Raw genomic sequence first — 17,295 nt, forward strand, 5'->3', positions numbered from 1 at the left:
GGAAGTAGGGGTTTTACTTACGCTGGAGGAGATAGACTTTGAAATAGCACATGGTTAGAGCTTAGAGTCCATCATCATGGAACTGATCTCAGTAAGGTAAGGGTCTCATTGCTTGTACTACCCCAAGTCTCCAACTGTCTCACTAGCAGGTATTGTTGGTGACAAAGGTAAAATGCAGGATTGCAGCCCATCATTGCTGTAAGAACTCCTCAAACTTTCCTGATATGAGTTAGCTGTTTCTATAAGCAAAAAAAAAAAAAAAAAAAAATTATCATATGCTTAAATAATAATGTATAAAAGAAAAAGGGGATGGGAAAGAGGAGGACAAAGAAGAAATGTTTAGGGGAAAGAGGAGGACAAAGGGATGAAAAAGTAGAGAAGAGATTAGGAAAGAGAACATTACACTATAAGCTCATTGAGGCCATATACCAATACCTTGTACAGTTCCTTGCACTTAGAGAGGGAAATGCTTATTCAATGGATGAATGAATGAATGAATGAATGAACAGGAAAAAGGGGAGAGAAACGAGATATATGAATAAGTTTTAACTTGTAAATAGCTTTAGCTCTTTAAATATTAAGCAAATCTGTTTTTATATAAAAAGACAACACCAATGATACTCCTTCCCATCTCCTCTAATCAGAAATGTGTACTTTCTATTGTTTATCCTCTATTAATATAAATCAGCCATATAGCCTACCCAGCTCCCTTTATGACCAGGATGTTGATCCCAGAGATAGGGCCATGGAACAGAGCAAGATTAAGAGATGTCCATTAGGCCCAAACCCACGGTTTGGTTTTTGGTGGAACTGTACTCTCAACCAACCTAAGATGGAAATGAAGGCTGAATACTTATTGACAATAACTGACTACATACCTTAGTGGGTACACAAAAGAAATAAACCAGAGGTATAAGATGAAATTTTGCGCTTCCAATCCACAAATCTAAATTTCACAAAAGGTTTTGATTGTTAATTGCAAAATAAACCTATCTGCCCACGAGGACCCTTGGGAAAGAGTGTCACCGACTGCATAATACATGTAAATACTTTGTTTATATAACCTTAATTGTCTGGCTTCCTGATAAATGAAGGAATTTAGTTCAGAGACACTTGAGCTCAGTATCTAAGGACTGCTTTCCTTCTCCTTGGAACATAGAGATCCTTTTTTCAATGGCTAAATCCCAGCCATTTGCTAAAGATGACTCAGTGCCCAGGAAGTTCAGGAGAAAAAGTCTCAGAGAAAGAGAAACTGCCTCTGCCAATGCCTCATTTCTCCCACCAATATCTATATGCCACCTAAGTATCACCCATGTGGTCTGAAAGCTATCAAAGAGGAACAATGCTGACAGGTCCAGAATCGAACAATAGTTACCATATATGTTTAAGGAGAATTCTTCCATTGAAGAGCCTGAAAATTACCTCTCAAATAGTTTTTGAAGCCATGGTGTTGAAAGACATTGGCTGAGAATCTGGAGCCAAGTGTTTATTGAGCTTATCTTAGTCCAAACTCACTCTACAGAGCAAATAGTGATTCCTGGAAGAAGGGGCAAATATGGGAATCTGGACTCAGCACCAGTTATACTCAGGGACCTGCTACCACTTCCAGGCCACCAGAACCATGCTGAAACTTAACCCTAGTTATGGGTCTAATGACAATAGGAGTGTTTGGGGTAGGTTTTTAGGAGGATGGGCATCCCCTCTTTTGTGAGGTATCTGCTCCAGGTGAGGTAATTGTAGGTTTTTGAGGGAGAAAAAGACTCCTCAGATACAGAGGTACAGGCAAGGGGGACTAAGAGTGACTCAATATTCTCAGTTTTATTTGAGTCCAACCAAAACTCCTCATTTCAAGTTTTAGGAGGTCATTCCTTTCTGACTAATGACCTAACTTTCACATGGAACACTTTGCAAGGCTGTGAATTCAACTGATGTAATTCTGCAATCTGCACAACTAAATTTTGCATTTGATTTTCAATAATATCAGCCCTGTGACTATAAAAAAAAAAGATCATTTTAGGGCTGCTGTGCAAGCTCTCTGGTTCTCAGACCAAAAATTGAACCAAGAGTTTATAAGGTCCTGAGATTTTCATTTTCTTTCTGTAAGGACTCACTGTACTCAGAAATATCTAACCTGCAGCGAGGTCATTGCAGTGATCACTACTGCCACTTGAGTCAGGTGCAGCAGCCACTTGAGCCCCCAAAGCACATGCACTTCATCACAGTCAACACGTGTGATTATTTGATTGTGATGCCACTGAATGTCATGTATAACTAGCACTGCATCTCCCCTTGGCAAGGGGCTCAGACCAAACCAACAACAGAAAGCAATCTTTGAGAGTTTTTCTCCTAGGACTACTCCTAGTACCAATTTCTATTTCAGTTAGGGTCCAGTCAAGACATAGAAACCACACAGCAATTCAAACAGAGGGAGCATAATATAAAGAATTGTTCACTTGGTGAAAAGGTGGTTAGCTACTAAAAGAGCAGAAGAGAATTTTATGGGAATAGAGGCAGCAAACACAGACTACAGCTATCACTCTTAAGGCCAAGGGAAAGGTAAACAAGGAGGAAACGTCAAAATGTAGAGAAAGGCTGTACCAGGCTAAGATTCAGGCCTCTAAGGGGGATGGCTCAGAAACATGTCACCCACCGTTAGGATGAAGAAGAAAGCTTCTGGAGGACATTTACTAGCTGGAACCACGGGAGCAATCCACCACCACAAGGAATACCGCCAGGGCCAGCTGTATGCTGATTCATTCACTGTCATGTGGAGAAAAAAAATCAAGATAAGTGCCTCCTTCTCCAGCTTTGAGAATCCCTTCAGCACACTCTTCACCCCCAACTGGCCAAACCCAACATCTGGCAGAGAAAAAAATGTAGTTTGCAGAGTATAGCTCGCGGGTCATAAAGCAGGACAAAGAAAGGTAGATTTGGAGATTAAGGAAAATAAATTAATAACTGGAACACCTGAATACAGAGACTAGGAGTAAAGATGGAGAGAGATAAACAATTACAAGATATACTTGGGAGGCAGAATCACTTGTACTTGATGTCGAGTCCTTTTGGAGGTGCGTTAAAGGAGGACTCAGGATGACTTTCTCTTAAGAGAGAAGGGGAAAACTGGGGATATTCAGTCTTGTATCAGATGAGTTTGTTTGGTGGGGGAGGTGGGGAATTAAGAATTAAATCTTGGACATATTTCATATGTTTGTGACAGAGGTCAAAATGTCAAATGGCAGATAGATGGCAATGCAAATCCTGAGGTTGGCTGAAGATAAAAATGGGCATCAGCATGTGTTTGTTATTTAAGGTCATAGGACTAGATGACATCACTTACAGAGAAACTGTAGTTAGATAAAAGGGTCAAGGAATGTGCCTGTGAAGCTCCAACACTTAGAAATCAGGGAAAAGACGAGGAGTCAGTAAAGGAGACAGATTAACCAGTGAGAGAGGAGAAAAAAATCAGGAGAGTTTGTTGTTATGGAAGCAGAGTAAGAGCGTTTCCCCAAAAAGTAGTCAGTTCTGTCAAACAGCAATTCCATTGGATTTAACGAGATGAGTTTTAATGGGTAGAGGAAGAAAAAGAGAAAGGAACAGAGAAGTGAGTTGTAGCAGGAGGAAATGTTGGGTCAAGGTAGGACTTTTAAACTGAGCTGTCTAATATGGGAGCCACCAGTCACAGGTAGTTATTGAACACTTGAAATGTGACTATTGCAAACTGAGATGTGCTATAGGTGTAAATAATGTATCAGATTTTTAAAACTTAGTACAAAAAAGTATAAAATATCTTGTTAATAATTTTTATGTTGATTGCATGTTAAAATGATAATATTTTATATATATTGGGTTAAATAAAATATATTACCATTAGTCTTACTTATTTCTTTTCACTTTTTTAAGGTGTCTATCATAAAATTTTAAATTACATATGTGGCTCACCTTATATCCCTATTAGACAGAACTGTACGAGGGCATGTTTGTATGCTAATAGAATGAGCAGTGGAGAAGCAGAGATTGATGCTGTAGAAAGAGAAAGAGTAAGGAAAAGAAGGAAGACATTAATAAGTTTTAGTAGATAGGGAGGAATGGGGAAACAATAATAGATTGATGGACAGACAGAAAGACAGATGTACACAGGCAAATATTTGTCAGAGTCTTTAAACAGAGACTATTCATTCTTTTTAAATGGCCATGAAGCATTGATAAACACTTATCAAGGTCTAGGTTGCAAATAAAATCTCAATATGCTTCCAAAGGTACAGATCATATTGCAAGAAAACAAGAAATTAATAAGAAAAAGGTAGCAAACCCAATCTAATCCCATGAACATTATAAAACAGTTTTCTAATAACTCTTGGGTTAAAGTAGAAATCAGTGCTAAAATACAGAATGTTTAGAAATTGAAAAACATACTACATTTCAGAACTTATGGGATACCACCAAAGCTTAACTGAAAGAAAAATTCAGAATTTTTAGTGATCTGATTAACATATAGAAGACAAAGTAAATGATTTAAGCATTCAATTCAAGAAACTAGAAAGAGAACATCAAAATAAACCAACAGAGAATAGGAGAAAGAAACTAAGTAAAATAAAAGTAGAAATTAATGAACTAGAAAGCATAGCAAAACTGAATAGACCTGATAAATAAAACAATAGTTTTGTTCTTGTTTTGTCTTTGAATACTACAACATAAAAACCATTAGTAAGTAGAACCAAGAAAAAGGGAGAGGAAATAAAAACACATTAAATGAGAAAGGGAATATAACCAAAAATAGATTTAAATTATAAAATTTCCAACATACGCCAATAACTTAGAAAATCTACATGAAATAGACACATTTTGGAAGATATAAATTACTAATATTGACTCTTGAAGAGAGAAAATTAGCCCAATAATCAGAGAAGAACTTGAAAATGTACCAAAAGTTCTAACTTCAAAACAAGCACTAGTTCCAGACTGTTTTACCAGAAAGTCCAACATATCTTAAAGAACAGATAATTCCTGAGCTATTTAAACTATTCAGATAATAAAAATTAGGACAAGCTTCCCAATTTACTTTATTAAGAAGTTTATCCTGACTATCAATGTTAGCAAAAATAAAATAAAATAAATCTTGGGTCATTTTCACTAATGAATAAAAATTTTTAAATCCAAAGTAAAATATTAGTAAGTCTAATTTATCAGACTATAGGATACTTTTGACAGCAAGTAACAGAAACCCTGATTCAAATTATCTTTAACAATATGGGTATTTCTTGACTCAGCAGGAAGGCTAGAGGTAGAATAAGTTTCAGGATGGGTTGTAGTTCAATCGTGTTATTAAGAATCCACCAGATTTTTTTCCCATCTTTCTGCTCTGCCACTCTTGGTGTTATGTCATTCCTGGTCTTTTATAAACATGACTGCAATATTTCCAAGCAGCCAGGCACAATTCTCAGAGGAAGATGAAAAAATGACTCCCTTTGGTTTTCACTTAGGAGCAAGGACACTTTTCCCAGAAGTTGCCCTAGTGGATGGCATATCTCATTAGAAAGAGTTAGATCAAATGCCTATCCCTGAACCAATCCCGATTAATGGCATGGTTTTGTTTTAGTCTGTAGCATCAGAATCCCCTGGAAGACTTATTAAAACACATTATCACAGGGTCCAATCCCCAGTTTCTGATTCAGTAGGTCTGGTGCGGGGCCTGATAATCTGCATTTCTAATAAGTTCCCAGGTCATGCTGGATTATCTTGGACCAATTAGGACTATCTCTGGAGCTGGAGGTAAGGTCAGCTTCCCCGAGGCACCTGGCTGGATGGAAGATGGATAGATACCCGCTTAGAACTGTGGCTTACATAGCATCTTCAACAAGGAGAAATAAATTAGTACAGAAATGGCTGGACAGAGGAAAGTTGTTTTAGGCTTCCAAGAGTGGTGAGCTGTGGGAAGGTAAATATATGTGAGGAAACTAATGGAGTAAAGTTTGCTTGCAGATTTCTCTGGTGCCATCTCTGAGCTAAGAGTCTGTCTCCAGCAAAAGGAGAATTTATATACTGCCTTTAGGAAGAAAGAGGCAGGTTTTTCTGACTTTGATGCTCCTTAATTGCCTTCAGCTCAAAATAATTTTTATGTCAAAGAAAGAGGCATATTTTGAGGTGACATTCTGGTTTCCTTCAGTTTCCCATTTGACACTTTATCTTCGGAAAATTTCATACATATATTTTTTTTAATAAATTTATTTTATATTTATTTTTGGCTGCGTTGGGTCTTCATTGCTGCACACGGGCTTTCTCTAGTTGCGGTGAACGGGGGCTAATCTTCATTGCAGTGCACAGGCTTCTCGTTGCAGTGGCTTCTCTTGTTGCAGAGCATGGGCTCTAGGTGCGTGGGCTTCAGTGGTTGTGGCACGCAGGCTGAGTAGTTGTGGCTCACGTGTTCTAGAGTGCAGGCTCAGTAGTTGTGGTGCACGGGCTTAGTTGCTCCACGACATGTGGGATCTTCCCGGACCAGGGATCGAACCCACGTTTCCTGCATTGGCAGGTGGATTCTTAACCACTGCGCTACCAGGGAAGTCCTGGAAATTTTCATATATTAAAGGCTGAGTTGGTCACTGCAGAAAGACGAGTTAGATGTTGTGAGATAAGAGATCAAGCCAAGGAGAAGAAAACCATAAATTGGAACAAGCAGAAAAGAACAAATCTAATTACATTGTCCCATATCTTAATTAGTCTCTTAGTCTTGGGAATAGGTCAGTCCAGTTAAACAGTTGTGTTTCATTTAAGGAGTCAGTGTTGCAGGTGGGCTTCCACCTAAATTCGGCCTCTGTATGTGCAAGCAATCAGGTATTTAATGAGGCATTCCTATGGAAATGTTTTTAAAAACAAATTTTAATGATAGGAGTGAATTATAAACTAAATTTTTTAGTCTGGAGGGCAGCCAGTAAACACCATATCTAGATATGGGGCTTCATTTGATGGTGGAGTGAGGATGGCAGTGGCAGTCTTTGAAGAATTTCCTGGTTTGTAGTTTGAATGCCTATAATGTTGGTGTTGGGTGTTCTGGCAAACTTTCTGAGTGGCCTACATAGCAGCAGGCATGAAGGATGTCCATATATCACATTTGTTGTGGTGATTTCTCTGAAGTTCATATCAATTCATCCAGCTGCAACTTGCAGTGCTTTGGATAAAGGGCAGTTGTAGTTCTTAGTGATTCCAAGTTCAGAAGGTTGGGAGAAAAATTGAAAACAATAATTTGGAGAGCTGTAGCCAGGTGCTGGAGGAAGCTTGAAGAATTCAGGATCCAGTACAGTTTATAGGTAAATAGTAAAATCTCAAAGACAATGAACAGGGCTAGAATCTAATATCCACAAGAGTGTGCCACTTTTTCTAGCACTGATAATTTTTCTGTCTACAATAAGACAAATTTGTTTTCAAAATAAGTCTAATCTCATTAAATTTGGCCTGACTACTTACATAAGTGCAGCAAGAATAGTGACTGACCAAGGGTCTTTTGAGTTTGCTTTGCTGGAACTTTTCATAAGGAATCTCAGATTTGGGCTTTTAAAAAGCATCTCAAGGCTAGGAAGCCAAGCCAAGGAGTCACCACAAGACTTCCCCTGTAACACCTATGGATTTGGGTGAATTCCTCTCTTCTTAAGGTCCCCAAAATATTTTGAGGTTCCTGGGCCTGCCAGGTAGTGATCTCCCTTACTCACTGTGAGGTGAGAACACTATAAGCGAGACACAAGTTGGTTTTTCAAAGTGGTCTTTATTAGCTCACTAAAGTCAACCTTACTTCCTTAAAGCTATCTGGTCAGATCTGATTCTATGCATCATTCTCAAATATGACATTCCCGTCAAAGCCTCAGTAATATAACCAATGCTTCCAATTGTGTCCTGTTATAAGGAGAACAGATTCTTATTGAATTTATAAAAATAATTACACTGTCACAAAAATAAGAATATTCAACAAGCTTTTCCAAATTCTGGAGGGATCAGGTAGGGAGAAAAAGTCATTGTTTCACCTTTGTCCACACCTTTTCCTAACTTACCAAGTTGCTGTAAGTTAGAGATAGCTAAGAGAAAAGAGGAAAACATTTTCTTAAATCTGAAAAACAAAATATTAAAGAACCAGCAATGTTTCAAACAAAAACTCATAAAAATTATAATCATCCTCATCAGTTCATTCAGTGCCATGTAATTAATTGTTATTATGTTTAATATTGGGTTTGCAGTTTTATGAATCCACCAATTTTTCCATTAGAGTTCTGAAAATTCATACCCAGTACAATGGTATGATCTTAAAAGTTATCAGAATTCTGGGGCTTCCCTGGTGGCGCAGTGGTTGAGAATCTGCCTGCCAATGCAGGGGACACGGGTTCGAGCCCTGGTCTGGGAAGATCCCACATGCCGCGGAGCAACTGGGCCCGTGAGCCACAACTACTGAGCCTGCGCGTCTGGAGCCTGTGCTCCTCAACAAGAGAGGCCGCGATGGTGAGAGGCCCGTGCACCGCGATGAAGAGTGGTCCCCACTTGCCGCAACTAGAGAAAGCCCTCGCACAGAAACGAAGACTCAACACAGTCATAAATAAATAAATAAAAGAACGTGAATTTAAAAAAAAAAAAAAAAGTTATCAGAATTCTGTATTCTAGAGTATCTGTCAGGGACCTTTCCATTAATCTCTTTGAGGACAAGCAATTTTGGATCCTAGCTGCTTGCAAAAGCTTTCGGGAAAGCATCAGAGTAAAACAATAACTGTGAATGGCAAGAGACTTAAAAATAGCCATGGTTAAGGATCTAATAAGAGTTTATATACAATAGACAAGAAAATTTTGTTATTTCTGTGACATACATTTTAAGATGATAACTGGAATTTGACTATAACATTATACCAGGACATTTCAGATTTCTAAGAATTTCATACAATTTCTGGAACACTTACATTAATAATATATATCCACACAAATATAACCCAAAAAGGCCAAACATCACTTCTTACTTGACTATGCTTCCCATGTAATTTGACATATCAAATAAGCCTAAATAATTTAATATCTCTCTTTTTATAAGGAGAGAGAACAAATCTCTTGAGATATTCTGGGGCTCTCCAAAAAATTCCCAAAGTTAGATCAGGGTCAACAGACTTCATTTAGAACTTGATTTTGGGAAGTTTGTCAAAAATGTCAAAGGTTTAAAACACAGCATTAAATAGGATCACAGGTAATTGTGACATGATTAACCAAAGTGACAACTAAAGATTTTGAAGGCAAATACAGAACGTTACATAGCTGTTAAAAATAAATGAACAAAAATCCTTAGCTATTTTAATATTGAGAAAATTCAGTTTTTGTTAAGTAATCAAAGCCCTGTTAAAGACAACAATAAAGCACAGAAAATAATTAGATAAGACCAAAACAATCTAAAAAACAAAACATGGTATCCTAGGTAGGATTACTTAAAAGGTAAAGAAACCTTTTATAGTCTCTTATTAAGAGCAGACCAATAATTCAAGAAAACTTTGTCATTTTAACAGAGAAATAAAATTAAATTTTAGTTTTGCATAGGGACACTATTGATTGTGAAGCTTATTTTTTAAATCCTTATAATAATTTCATTTAATTTTTAGCCAGCTTGATTACATAAAATTTTCTCTCTCCTTCTTTCTCTTCTTCCCAACTTTCTATATCCATTTAGTTTTTGTCCTTTATTCTCCTCTTTTTTAAAAAATTCTGAACCAACTTTAAATAACCTCTAAACTGGGACAAAATTTCTTTCCATTTTCCTTAACAAAAACACAACTTTATACCTCATATCTTTTTTTTTTTTACCAAAATCATATCCTACTTTACTTGTATACTTGCATGCATAGTTTTTGTTCTTATTATTTCTAGTACTTTTAGTTACATGTATTGATCTAAATATTTAACTCTTAGTAATGCTAATTTTCAGTGAAAACTAAGAATCAGGCAATTGTGAACTGTTTGTCACATACTAACTTCTGTAGTAGATTGGCAAATTTATAAATACATCATTTCATAATTTCTAGATGCATATGACTTTTTTAATAGACTTTTTTTTCAGTGTGGCTAAAAGAATATGTTATTAACAGACCTAACTATCTCTTCTCTCTCTGTAATAAGAAGCTAAAATTAGATACATTTATGTTTAGCATTTAATATTTCAGTATTTTATCTTACTTGGAAATGACATAGATATTCAATGAATATCCATCATTTAATTTAATTTATTGTAAATTTAAGGATTCCAGTTACCAAAAATATTTTGGAAACTACGTTTAAGCAGACATATTTTATAAAACAATCATTGTTGAAAATGAATCACACATATAAAATGAATATATATATAAAAAACCACAAACATCACGGAAACAAAGCATCTAAAAAGTTAAACATGTGGCTTTTCTCTCTCTCTCTTTTTACTTCTGTGCTTTACAAACATTAAGCAATTTCTTTTTATTATATTTTTGTTCTTAGATTATGAATTCATAATTTTATAACTAAATATGTAATAGAGACAACATAAGCCCATTTGACTAGTCTTAATTTATATAAGCACTTTTTTAAGGCAAATTAAATAGAGCTCTGTTACAAGTTACTTTTGGCAATACCATCTGAAGGTAGAAAAGTATCACATATACATAGCATACATACACAGACATACATAAAGATACAGACGCAAAGAGAAATCTTACCGTTTTCATTTGCAAATGTTGGCCATAAGACATGTACGAGAACACAAAACTCACTAGTTTATAAAAGAAAAGTTGGATCCAAATTGTGTTTCTGGCAGATGGAACAAGTTAAGGTTACCCACTCAGATCACTAAAGATTTTTTACTAATATTTGTGGAAAAGACTTTTAGCATTTGCATTTGCCCTTGATAGGTAATCTTCCGGAGGTTATGGGCTAGATTTTGGTCAAGGAAGCTTCCATAGCAGTTCATTTTTTAAAAAAGCTTCTTTTTCCTTTTTACTTTTTTTTGTATATAGTCTAAGGTAAGAGTCCAACTTCATCCTTTTGCATGTGGATGTCCAATTTTCCCTACACCACTTGTTGAAGAGACTATCTTTCCTCATCAAGTGGCCTTGGCACCCTTGTCAAAGATTATTTGACAATATATGTAACGGTTTATTCTGGGTTGTCTATTCTATTCCATTGGTCTATTTGTCTGTCTTTGCCAGTAACACACTATTTTGATAACTATAGGTTTGTAACATGTTTTGAAATAAAAAAGAAATAAGACCTCCAACTTTGTCCTTCTTTTTCAAGATTATTTTGTCTAATCAACATCCCTTAGAATTCCATATGAAGTTTAGGATGGATTTTTTCATTTCTGAAAAAAATAACTTTGGGATTTTGATAGGAATTGCACTGAATCTGTAAATTGCTTTGGGTAGTATTGCCATCTTAAGTCTTCCAACCCATGAACATGGGATGTCTTTCCATTAATTTGTATCTTCTTTAATTTCTTTTAGCAATGCTTTATAGTTTTCAGTGTAGACATGTTTTAAATTTTTTATTTGTATACAATTTTTAAAGGTTACTTTCCATTTACAGTTATAACAAAATATTGGCTATATTCCCCATTTGTACAATACGTCCTTGAGCCTGTCTTACACGCAATGGGAAGCTGTACTTCCCACTCCCTCACTCCTATACTGCCCCTCCCCACACACACTGGTAACCGCTAGTTTGTTCTCTATATCTGTGAGTCTGCTTCCTCTTTGTTATATTCACTAGTTTGTTGTATTTTTTAGATTCCACATACAAGTGATATCATACAATATTTGTCTTTCTCTGTCTAGCTTATTTCGCTTAGCATAATACCCTCCAAGTCCATCCATCTTGCTGCAAATGGTAAAATTTCATTATTTTTTATGGCTCAGTAGTATTCCACTGTACATATATACCACATCTTCTTTATCCAGTCACCTGTTGAGGGACACTTAGATTGCTTCCATACCTTGACAATTGTAAATAATGCTGCTATGAACATTGGGGTGCATGTATCTTTCCAAATTACTGTTTTGGGGATTTGGGGATATATACCCAGGAGTGGAACTGCTGGGTCCTATGGTAGTTCTATTTTTAAGTTTTTTGAGAAACCTCCATACTGTTTTCCACAGTGGCTGCACCAATTTACATTCCCACCAACAGTGTACAAGGATTCCCTTTTCTCCACATCCTTGCCAACACTGGTTATTTGTGTTCTTTTTGATAATAACCATTCTGACAGGTGTGAGGTGACATCTCTTTGTGGTTTTGATTTGCATTTCCCTGATGATTAGTGATGTTGAGCATCTTTTCACGTGCCTATTGGCCATCTGCATTTCCTCTTTAGAAAAATGTCTCTTCAGTTCTTCTGCCCATTTTTTAATTGGGTTGTCTGTTTGTTTTCTTTTATGTTGAGTTGTATGAGCTGTTTATATATGTTGGGTATTAATCCCTTATAGGTCATATCATTTGCAAATATTTTCTCTCATTCAGTAGGTTGTCTTTTCATTTTGTCGATGATTTCCTTTGCTGTGCAAAAGCTTTTAATTTTAATTAGGTCCCATTTGTTTATTTTTGCTTTTATTTCCTTTACTTTAGGAGATGGATCCCAAAAAAATATTGCTACATTTATGTCAGAGTGTCTGCCTATGTTTTCCTCTAGGAGTTTTGTAGTATCCAGTCTTACATTTAGATCTTTAATCCACTTTGAGTTTATTTTTGTATATGGTGTTAGAGAATGTTCTAATTTCATTCTTTTACATATAGCTGTCCAGTTTTCTCAGCACCACTTTTTTTTTTTTTAATTTTTATTTATTTATTTATTTATTTATTTTTGGCTGTGTTGGGTCTTCGTTTCTGTGTGAGGGCTTTCTCTAGTTGCGGCAAGTGGGGGCCACTCTTCATCGCGGTGCGTGGGCCTCTCACTGTTGCGGCCTCTCTTGTTGCGGAGCACAGGCTCCAGACGCGCAGGCTCAGTAGTTGTGGCTCACGGGCCTGGTTGCTCCGCGGCATGTGGGATCTTCCCAGACCAGGGCTCGAACCCGTGTCCCCTGCATTGGCAGGCAGATTCTCAACCACTGCGCCACCAAGGAAGCCCAGCACCACTTATTGAAGAGACTACCTTTTCTCCATTGTATATTCTTGCCTCCTTTGTTGTAGATTAACTGACCATAAGTGTGTGAGTTTATTTCTGGCCTCTCTATCCTGTTCTATTGATCTATGTATCTGTTTTTGTGCCAGTACCACACTGTTTGATTACTATAGCTTTGTAGTATAGTCTGAAGTCAGGGAGCCTGATTCTTCCAGCTCCATTGTCCTTTCTCAAGATTTGGCTACCCCAAGTAGCCAAAGTAGCTTTGGCTACTTGGGGTCTTTGGGTCTCCATACAAATTTTAAATTTTTTTGTACTAGTTCTGTAAAAAATGTCATTGGTATTTTGATAAGGATTGCATTAAATCTGTAGATTGCCTTGGTTAGTATGGTCATTTTGACAATACTGATTCTTCCAATCCAAGAATACAGTGTACCTTTCCATCTGTTTGTGTCGTCTTCAATTTCTTTCATCAGTGTCTTACAGTTTTCAGAGTACAGGTCTTTTGCCTCCTTAGGTAGGTTTACTTCTAGGTATTTTATTTTCTTTGGTGCGATGGTAAATGGGATTGTTTCCTTAATTCCTCTTTCTGATACGTGTTGTTAGTGTATAGAAATGCAACAGATTTCTGTATATTAATTTTCTATCCTGCAACTTTACTGAATTCACTGATGAGCTCTAGTAGTTTTCTGGTGGCATCTTAGGATTTTCTATGTATAGTATCATGTCATCTGCAAACAGTGACAGTTTTACTTCTTCCTTTCCTATTTGGATTCATTTTATTTCTTTATTAAATAAATATTTTATTTCTTTATATTAAAAAGATCATACACCATGATCAAGTGGGATTTATCCCAGGAATGCAAGAATTCTTCAGTATCTGCAAATCAATCAATGTGATACATCACATTAACAAACTGAAGAATAAAAACCATATGTTCATCTCAATAGATACATAAAAAGCTTTTGACAAAATTCAACATCCTTTTATGATAAAAACTCCTCAGAAAGCGGGAATAGAGGGAACACACCTCAACAAAATAAATTCCATATATGAAAACCTCACAGCTTTTCAACAGTGAAAAGCTGAAAGCATTTCCTCTAAGATCAGAAATAAGACAAGGATGCCCACTCTCACCATTTTTATTCAACATAGTTTTGGAAGTTTTAGCCACAGCAATTAGAGAAGAAAAAGAAATAAAAGGAATCTAAATAGGAAAGGAAGAAGTAAAGCCGTCACTGTTTGCAGATGACATGATAGTACGTACATGTTTTAAATTTTAAACACAAAAATTCCAAGTGGTCACTCGTAATAAAGTAACTTGAGTTCTGTTACTTTAACTTTATAATCATTGAGTTATTGTTGCTTACTTCAAATCTGTTGTTTAAATGCAGGAATTATTACCACAGGAGTTGGAGACAGAAACTGTGCTAGAAGACAGCTTGAACCACAACCAATTCACTCTTGAAATAAATGAGTTCTATATACAGACAGAGCTGATTATATAATGGAGAATTCTCCAAATTAACTTCTATGTAGAAGACCTTTTTAAAAATAAAGGATAAGTAATTAAAAAGTGCCAATCTGCAGCTAAGGTATATACATTATTAAAACTCAACAGTGACTGCAGCAATTGTTTATGATTTAGACCAGCATCAAGATTTGTCTAAGAGTACTGTATCACTAACATTGCTTGGAACAGCCAGATCTTGGTGATAATAGCAAGCAGGTTAATATTATTATTATCACTGTCATCATCTCTAAATTCTCAGAAAATCCATAGCTTGATTGCCTGTACCTGGGGAGGACTTCTCTCACCACCCAGCTTTAGTTCACCCTGGCACTAGGCCTCAAAGAATTTAAGTTTGGGAGCTAGCAGGCTATTAGTATCCTGTGTAAAGTATCCTTTAATGACTAGATAGGTTATCTTGCACCCTTCAGCATCAGTCATCTGCTGCTTTGCTTCTAGAGTTCCTGCCACTCTCTACTCTTCTGGCTGTCTCATGGCTTCTGCTTACTACCTTACCTGACCATCTTTCAGCTTCTACCCCTACTGTGAACTGCTGCCTGAATCTGTTTTCTTGCATTCCAGCCACCAAAAGAAGATCCAATAATAACGCATTTTGTACCAGGCCCCTACAAGCTGTTAGGCAGTCTGTAGGTTGATTGCCTTTGAGCCAGACACCCAGTCCTGTGCAACCACTGATGGCAAGAGTGGCAGGGCCATGTGGTCAGTTTTCCTTAGGAGGAGTCTGGGCAAGGCAGGCATTCAGATTGGTTCCTCTCCAAAACACTTCTTTTTTTTTCCCCTTTTTCTTTCTTCTTCCCTTTCCCAGCTCCTATGACTTCTTTGCTCTCTGCTTTCTCTCTTTACCTTTCCCCTCCTTCCTCTCTATGACAATCTCTTTCTCTCTCTCTCTCTCTCTCTATATATATATATACATATATATATATACATATACACACACACACACAGATATGAAGCTTCACGAATTGATATTCACTGCCCACTCTGTAAAAATCTTAATTTTTTTCCTTTAGAGCATCAGGCCTTTTATGCTTAAGTAAAAGCAGAAAAAAATTGGTTAACTCAACATCCTTTAAACAATTCCAAATTGGCTTTTGGTCTTTATTATATCATGTTTTAAAATCTAATCCTTTAACCATTTATGAATAAATTTTTCCCCCCAAAAAAATCATAATTTGTGAAACTTACTAAACAGTCTCTTTCAGTGTAAGCAGTAAACTTTCAGGAAAAGTGCTTTATTTGAGAAAAGAAGTGTCAGAACTTACTGCTCCAAAGCCCCTTTGAGAACGATTCATCGTTTTAGCATTTTAAAAGCTGTTTTGTTTTCATTTTTACTCCTACGTATCCTATTGGGTTGGCCAAAAAATTCGTTCAGGTTTTTCGTATGATCTTATAGGAAAACCTGAATGAACTTTTTGGCCAGCCCAATACTTTGCTTTCTTTCCAGATTGTAGGATATGATAGGGAGGAGTACCCACATAAAACATGATAAAGAAGAGCAGTGGAGAGATTATCAGCCCCACTCACACGGCAGGTTGATAGCACTGCCCTGATCAGTAGAGTTTCCTGTACTCCAGCCCTCTTTCTATTTTTTTTTTTCTGAAAAGAAAATCAAATTTAACAAGAAAGCTTTATAAGAATTGTTTTAAAAAATCATCCCACCTTCCTAAAATTAATTTCAAATTTTATATATCTCCTCCCACATGCATAAGAATTTTTACCTAGCTACAATTATAACTAGGGACATATTGCTCTTTTATTTCCAGCAGAAGGTGGGCAAGAAGCTTTGCTGTGTGCCTGTAGGAAGGTGCCCAAACGCTTCTTCAATACTTTGTGCAATCTAGCTCCACACCACTATGTCTAACAGGTCACAAATATTTATCAATAACATACGGTCTAACCTTTAGGAGTTCACAACCTAGTGAGAGAGGAGACATCCTAATGTACTGTTGTTCTTCCAAATGGCCATTGCCAATCCCTTCACCTTTTCCTTCAGTCTGTCCAAAGCAGTAAGGACAGAAGAGACTATCAATCAGCCAAGAGTCAGAGCCCTCTGAAAACCCCTGCAAACCCTTCCTTCCTGTCAATCAGGAGTTAATTCTAAGGACTTCAAGTTCTCCCCAACCCTGCCAGCTGTCAGAAGACATTTTTTTCTGATAAAGCCTCCACCCTCTCTGCAAAGTAAATCCTTCCCCTTAGCCTAACTCTCCCTTTTCCACATTCTGGTCTCTCCCTGGGATGCCTCCCTGGCCCCTCCTCCTTTCTCATGGCACTTCTTGCTTTTCCCTCTACAGTGGGGCTTAGCCCACTGTAGTTTAAGTTTGGAAGCTAGCAGGCTATTAGTATCCTGTGTAAAGTATCCTTTAATGACTAGATAGGTTATCTTGCACCCTTCAGCATCAGTCACCTGCTGCTCTGCTTCTCGAGTTCCTCCCACTCTCCACTCTTCTCCTGGCTACTACATCTTCCTTCAGTGTAGTACAGAGGTTAAACTCAACTACCTACAAGAGTCAGGCAGGACAGTTGGTGTTCTTTTGACTTTGTCTGCATATTAAGTATATGGGAACATTCTCTGCTTTTACAAAGAAATATGCTCTACCTTGTTCCACCTTGAAACATATGGTCCTTAGTCAACCTTTCACTTTTACAATTTTTGCCAGAGATAGGGTTACATTA

This window comes from Balaenoptera ricei, chromosome 1, assembly GCF_028023285.1.
Source record: "Balaenoptera ricei isolate mBalRic1 chromosome 1, mBalRic1.hap2, whole genome shotgun sequence".
Classification (NCBI taxonomy): Eukaryota; Metazoa; Chordata; class Mammalia; order Artiodactyla; family Balaenopteridae; genus Balaenoptera; species Balaenoptera ricei.